Here is an 8,531-nt window from a genome sequence, read left to right on the forward strand (position 1 = left end):
GTTCCCAAATTATCCTTCAATTTTAACTTTTAGAATGATGTATATTGTATAGTCAAATATATCATACTGTATCATTTAAAAAATTTAAACCAACTTTTTCATATCTTAATGTTTGAGTACATTATGACATGACAAAATACAATTGGATAGATACCCATTTGACATAAAAAATTAGACAATATAATTATTAACAAATAATATAAATATATGTACACACACAAGTATACTATACAAAAAAAAAATATAATATAACAGGTTTTTTAATCCATAGACTATCTATGGGACAAAAAGAACTAAAAGTTGGGAGTTTTCTTTTCTTTTTTTTTGAATAAACTTTCTTTCCTGTTTGTTTTCTTTTTGTCGTTATTATTATTATTTTTTATTTTTATTTTTGGATAGAAGGTTGCGTCTAGTTTTTGTTCAATGATAAATGCAGCGTGTAGACCTAAATTGACAATTCCTTACTCCTTTTTCACCTTTCAAACTCGAACTCTTTAAGAATCGAAACTCAAAAAAGAGATCGTCTAGTTCAAGGGAAAAAAAAAAAAGGAAAAGATAATACAATCAATTAGCTCCACTTTTTTATGGCCACCGCAACATTTCTTGCTCTGTTCGGTGATGGTGGCGGCGGTGAAAGGTTGAGAGAAGAGCCTGCTTGTAAGGTTGAGATCTACAGTTAAATTGGTCTTGTGAGGTTGACGACCAATAATGCATTAAAATTTTGGTCACTTACAGTTGAGGAGACACAACATGTAAAATTAACTCAATATATTTTAAGAGTATAATTTGATTTAAAAGATTAATTTATTAATTTTTAGGTCATTCTATGTATATAAAGCCCTCAATACATTTTGGATATTTTTCTAATTGAAACGAGTCGGTATTTAAAGAAAAAACAAACTGTATTAGTGTATGAACTGCTTCACGTATTAACAATCTGATTAATCAGTGTACATCATTAGTGTAAATATTTTGAATTTCATCAGTTTAAGGGTAATAATTAAGCTGATTTATTAAATGACAAAAAGAATACTAAATCTTTAGTTTGTTAGTTTAAACAACTTATCAACCTAGTTCAAGTCGTATAGAAAATTAATAGCGGCATTATCTAAATTACATGTTATTGAGTGTTACAATTGAATAAAATATTAAGCTCCGTTCATTTCGCTGATTCGAGTTTAGAATTTGAGTTTTGCTACAGTAAAAAGCTCTCACATAAAATTACATCTCAACTCGAATTAAAAACTCGATCAGCGAACTAAACAGACCATAAGTCTTGCACGAATGGGCAGACGAAGTTACATTGACAGATAGAAAATATTACATTTGTCGAACTGGTACGGCTGCTGAATATATACATATAATCCATGTTACCAGTGGTATCATTCACTATTACTTTTTTTCTCCAAGGAAGAATATTAATTAGATTCTCAATCCCAATTTGAGATATAACGTGGGTGATTTTTCTTCAGGCATTCAAAATTGGTAGCTATCAAAACTTTATTCTTGGCAAAATTTTGTCTTCACGCATATTATACAAACTCCACAATTTCTCTCCTCCCACCCACACTGAGTGCCAAGATGAGATGGCTCACACAATCCACTGGCCAGGGATGATGTTATCTGTTAAAAAAATAAATAAAAGAATAAGCATCTGATTTTGTTCAGTGCATGGCTTTGGTAAATGTCACAAAGTAGACCCAAATAGACGATTTCTTGCCCTTTTTTTTTTCAGGTCAAATTCAAGCCCTCCATTATAGGCCAACACACCGTGGAGTGCTGAGCACACAATTACAAAACAGTTTTTGAGTTGGTGATCAAGATCACATCCAAGGCTTTCTTGTGTCATGTCGGGAAAATTGACTAACAAATGATAGCTTTGAGCAAATTTGCTTTTGTGAAATCTCTCTCTCTCTCTCTCTCTCTCTCTAACACTGTGACTTTTATAATTTTGAATAAAAAAAAGGTTAGCCTTATTTTTTTTTATCATTTTCTGTTTAATAAATAAATTTTATTAACATGATATATTATTATTTTATTAAAAAATGAGATAATTGAGTTCACGGGTGAAACAATAAATGTAAAAAGTAACAAAAAAGTGACGCTAAGAACATCTCTAATATAAATGTTAATATCAATTGTATATTTACTTTTAAAAAGTGTGATATGATATGTTATTATTATTTTTACTTTAATGCATAATGCTAAATCTATTTTTTTTACATAATTATTAAGTTTTAAAAGTTATAAAAGTAAACTTTTATGTTTAAAATAATTAAAAATTACAAAAGTTGCAATGATTACATGAAAAGTAAGCATTTCAACCGATAATAATTAAATATTAAATTTTTCATATGCTATGTTGGTGAGAAATTTACCATAAAATATAACATATGAGAAATTAAAGCATAATAAATAACATTAAATTAAAAAATATTTTTTATACTTAAATATTAAATTTATAATTAACACATTAATTATAGCATTATATTTCTGATACTCTAACATTTTTCATTTTGTATATGTCGGGCTATTTTATTGATAAAAATAATGATTTATTTTTCTTTAAAACCTCTATTGTCTTGTCTAAGGAGATGAAAAACTTCCAAGGCACTCGAACAGGGGCGGGGCGGGGGGAGGGGGGCATATGCCCCCTGAATTTTTGATTGTTTTGATTTTCACGCAATATATTTTCAAGTTTTTTCATATATACCCCCTTATGCCCCCCTTGATTTTTGGTTTTTTTAATTTTCACCCTATAGATTTTCAAGTTTTTTTTTTCTTTTCAAATATACCAATTCATTAACAAAAATTTCATAATATCTCCACTAAATCTAATTTAAATATTTTTTTCCTACGTTTTGGTATTTTTCATTGTTCTTTTGAGTTTTTCATATTAAATCTTATATTTTTTGGTGTACTCTAATTGAATTATTTTTCTTTAATTTACTCTAGTTAAAACTCTTTTTTTTTTTTCAAATTTTTCCCTTCTAATATATATATATATATTTTTCATATAATATTTATTATATATATCAAAAGTGAGTCTCATAAGAAAATTTTAAATGACCCTTTAAAATACACTTCCTAAATGTGTCTCTAATTGAGCATTTTTTCAAGCAACCTCTCAATTACTAGTTTCACATAAACATCTTTTGTCCACTTTGATTGTGGAAGTAATGAACACTATTTTTTTTCAAAACCTTTTTAAAATTAAACTTTGTAAAATTTTAATTCACGTATCAAAAAATTCAATAAACTGATAAATATATAAATATAAAATGTGGTTTCAACTGGCTAACAGTATTAGGTGTTGATATTATTAGTGTTTATAATATTTTTCACATTTTTAGTTTATGCTCTCCTAAAACAAAATCCTGACTCTGTCATTGCACTCAAATATAGAAAAGTTTTTAGATTTGGAGAATATGGAAATGCTTATTCGGATTTTTATTTACTTTGCCAACGGATGCCACACTTCAATATATGTAACCATTGTAATAGAAAAGGAAAAGAAAAAGTAAAGAAAGAGCAACTTAAATAAAAAAAATTGCTGAGATAATAAAATAAAAAAGATAAAGATAGAGATAAGATAATTATGTATCGGATATTTATGTAGATATATATAATATAAATATGTATATATATAGAATACGAGTTCGTTTAATTCATTAATTTAAATTTAAATATAATTTTATATGAATATTTTTTATTATAATAAAAAAATTAAATGTGATTATTTTTTTAAAAATTTATTATAAAAAAATTCGGTAAAATTAATAGAACTACGTCAGTAAATTGTTTTTGAGGGAAGAAGCATTTATGTAACACTAATGAAACATAATTGGCAAGGTGACAAAAGTCCTGCACAAGAGCCACAACATAGTCATGATCAATATCGCATTGGCATTGATTGAGTCTGAGTCCTTGATTTTACTCTTTAGCTGCTCACCACTATAAGCTACAGGGTACTGATCGAACAACACTGTGAAAGAATAATGCCTTTTGGCCAGCGGTGAGCATTGAAGATTGAAGAAAAAGAAATGAGAGAATCTCATGTCTTTCTTTCACTTCCTTAATTTAGATATAATATATATATATATATTACAGTGAAAGTGATATGTAGATTTGTACGGGGAAACAAAAATTCCATGATCTGATCTGATGCCAAAAACACCCTCAAAGATGTAATGTAACATGACCCGTTGAAATAAAAAACCCCTATCATATTGAACTTTATACCATGCATTTTAGGGAGTTATATTATTCAGAGTTATGTCTTTACTGTTGAATTAATTTTGAAAAAACGGAGAATTTTTCTTTGATAGTATAAGAGTGTAGACCTTTACCTTTTATTTTTTATAAATATATTTTTACTAGTGTAATTATTTGACTAAAAAGATTATGATTCAAAGAGTATTTATTAATATTAACCATTAATTTTTTAAAGACCAAATCTGCAGTAGAAACATTTTTTATAGCGCATTATAAATTTTTAATACGTATTTGTAAGAATCTGACCGTTAAAAATCTAATCTAACAGTTTAAAACAACCGTTTCTATTAGTAGAGTAAAATAACATTCTTTACGGTAAAAATAACATGTATTTTATTTCCTTGGATGATTTTAAGGGTTAATTTTATAAAAAAAAATAAAATTGAAGGGAAATATTTTTCTTTTCAACAGCCTGGAACTTTTTTTTTTGTTTTTTTTTTTTTTGCAATAAGTAAAAATAGAATGTACGTTATACATATTTTAGGATGTATTGTAATTCGACCAAATATTGTAGCTTGCCAATGAAACTTTACTTTCGATATTGCCATAAATGATCACGGGGTATCAAAATTTTATTACCTTTATTTACAAATCAAATTATCGTTTTGGTTTTTTTTTTTTTTTTCTTTTTTCCCCTTACCTCATGTAAACTTTTAACTTTACATTAGGAACAGAATCTCAAGACACAAATGATTTTAACTATTATTTTGTCCTATCTTTATTTCTCATATGTTTTCTTTTAAATTGAAGAGAGAAAAATGCACATTGTATTAAACAATGCGTGTCTGGTCTTTTATCGTCACAAAATGAAATTACCATTTAACCCCACTTTTTTTAAAAGGAAAAAAAGAAAAAGAAAAAAGAAAAACTCACGTTAAGTGAGGGTTAATTTTAAGACACACCGAGCATGTTTGATATCAATTCCGTTTTCATTTTTCACGTTTTTCGAGACAACAAAATGGAGATTGAAGAGGAAAACGCGTTTGGAGGAAAAAAGTGAAAAAATGAAAACAAAAACGGTTCTCAATTTAGTGTAATATGACTTAAAAATTGAAAACGAATTTAAGTCGTTTTTTATTTTCAGTTTTGGGTGGATGCCTTTTTTTTTTTTGTAAATAGGTGTGAGCTTAAATGAACTAACGAAGTGCTCTTAAATTAAAAATAAAAATTATATAACTAAACGGAATTTTAATTTTTTCTTACATTAAAAATAATCTCTTAATAAAACTATCAAACGCACTTTTAAAAATAATTTCTATCTGAAATCAAAAATATTTTTATTTTTAATTTCATACAAAAAAAATAAAATTATTTTAAAATTAATTTTAAACGTACCTTTTCCTCAATTAAAGGTGTGGTTTTGGAAGTAACGACCTTTTGGAGGAGGAAACTAGGGGAGGGTATATGTGGTAGAGGCTTGAATGCTCAATGGGGGTCTCTCTCTCTCTGTTTTTTTATTATTTTATTATTTTATTATTATTATTATTTTTTTTATTTTTTTTTAGCCTGGACAATGGAAGTGAATTGTGACGTTGATGGGTCAATTAGGAGATTGGATAGCATGAATGTGCCAGATTCGGAATGGGGAATGGTATGGTCAGGTTTTGTCTGGTTTGGGGGGAGGTGGGTTCTGTTTTTCTTTGGGAAATAAACATTAAAAAAGAAAAAAAAAAAGTGGGGGAAGTTCCAAGCATAGAGGAGATAGTGCATTGAGAATCTCAAATCTGTTGCGTGGCCTTGGAAGGATTATATATTAGCCAAGTTTTTGGTGTTTTGTGCCGCTGTTCTTATTTATTTCACTGATTTAAATTTTTAATTTTTAATTTTTATAGTTAAAATTTTTTAAAAAATATCACATTTAATTTTTTTTATTATAGTTAAAAATTTTTAGAGAATATTACATCTCAACTTAAATTGAAAACTTGAATCCACGAAGCGAACGAAGCCTAAGACTTCGTTTATTTCACCGATTTAAATTTTCAGTTTTAAATTTTTATAGTTAAAAATTCTCATAAAATGTATTATATAATTTTTTCTGCTACAGTTAAAAGCTCTAAAAAGTTATCACATCTTAACTTGAATTGAAAATTCAAATCTGCGAAGCGAATGAGATCTAAGTGGTGTTTTTGATCCCTCACAAAAATTGATCAAAATCTCATTTACACCTATATTTTAGTTAGTTGACATGTGATGTCATAAATTTTTTTCCTTTATTTATTTCTTAAAGCAAGCACACAGAAGAATTCACAAAATTCACAAAAACTCTCAAGAGGAGATAACAACACTGTTTATAAATAAAGGCAAGTCTCGCATTAACGTGAAGTGAGATGTTCTTGTGATATTTAAGTGCCCACAAAATTCTTCCCAATCAATATATCAGATCATAGTTTAGCCACATATATAGCGCGCACATATGTCTCTGCAACCCATTAATAATTAGATGCACTAGTTTTTAACAAAGTAAAAACAACAAAATAAAAAATAAAAATAATAACACACGGCATCGCTCTCAATATAACAATTATGTTTACTTTCAATCGATGTAGTAATTAACAACGATGAAAAGGATTAGAAGAAAAATTGCACATGTTTGGTTTTTTTTTTTTTTCCCTAACACGTCCCTCATAATCTAAAAACCGTGATATATATATTTTTTAGTTATAAAAAGAGATGTGTACTTCATGTCTTTCAATTTCTTCAGCTAAAACAGTGATAGTCTTGATATAAAGAAAAACATGCCAAAAATTAAACACTATTAACTCAACACAACGTTTTGTTGAATTATGAAGCCCATGCACATAATTCCGTTCTAAATTTCCACTTGAATATTTAAGGAGGTGTTTGGTATGCAGTAATCTTAAAAATAAGAATGAGAATATGCAATATTACCATGTTTGGTACAATAATTATAATTTTTAGACTCTCAAGAAAGTGATTACCATGGGATTGACTTTCTCTCATTTTGGGATAATTTAAATACCACCAAACATGGTGTTATTCAAATTCCTAAGAATCTCAAAATTATGGAAATCTTACCTACACACCTATCACAGCCTATCACCACTAAGCTTCTCATCCCTCCCTACAGAGCACCTACATCACATCCATAGTTCAAGCTCGCCATCGGAGCTCCTCGCCGGCGGCAGCAGAAGCTCTTGGAGCAGAATTTTATGGCGGAGCTGAGGCCTACCCCCACTAAATCGACCCTTTGAGTTCATTGGAGCAGTCAATTTCACCAAATTCGACCTCTAAGAGTGCAGATTGAAGTCATAAACGTTGGTAAAATTTGACAACTCAAATATTGAATTTTCAACTATGGATCATCAAAATTGGCTTGGGGGTCTTATGAACCACTTCCTTCTGATCATTTTGACACCAAAATCAAGATGATCCAATAGTTGGATCATCGGAACCAACCTTCACCACAACCATAGCGGTGGCTCTTTCTCGAAATCCAGTAAAACGGCAGCAACAACAGTAGCTCCTGGCCGGGATCTGCTAGTCGTCCCCCTTTGAGTCCAATGGTGCTGGTGGTGCACCCCCACCACCGACCGGAGAAGCAAAAACGAAAGCGGCGGCTACGGAGGTTTCGGCCACTACAGACGGCGGTGCTTCGGCCAGAATTGAGCCGTGTTGCTGGTCAGATTTTGTTCATCTCATCGCTCTTGTCCATAGGAACTGGAATCACCACAATCAGAGGTCGGATGACGAATATATCACGATCAAAGTTTTGGGTATTTTTAAAACTTCGGCCGGCAAGTGCGGCTTTGTTCGAAGGAGTTAGAGGCTGAATGATATGTTATATTGGACTTAGCTTGTTGAGAGCTTTGCAATGGTGAGGGATGTGTTGAAACCCAACGTCAGAATCTCATCGGAGGTGACCGGCAGTTTGTGAAAGAGAAGAGGGAAGAGAGAGAAAATATGAGAAAGGGAGAGAGATAGAGTTAGAACGTGAGGGAAATGAGAGACGTGATATTCACAACCAAACACAGTAATGTTTTATTCTTATGAATTTGAGACAAGATTTATGTATAGAACTAAACACAATAATATATTATTTTTTAGAATCATATTACATCTATTACTTTCTTAAAAATATAATTACTATTAATTACTGCGTACCAAACGCCCCTTAAATATTACCCAATACTAGTGCGGATCTATACCACAAAACTTGCCCACCAATAAGATGGACCTGTAGTACAAAATTTGACATGATAATAATTTATGGTTAAAGTATAAAAAATTAAGCATTT

The sequence above is a fragment of the Morus notabilis genome, unplaced genomic scaffold, assembly GCF_000414095.1.
Source record: "Morus notabilis unplaced genomic scaffold, ASM41409v2 Scaffold502, whole genome shotgun sequence".
NCBI lineage: Eukaryota > Viridiplantae > Streptophyta > Magnoliopsida > Rosales > Moraceae > Morus > Morus notabilis.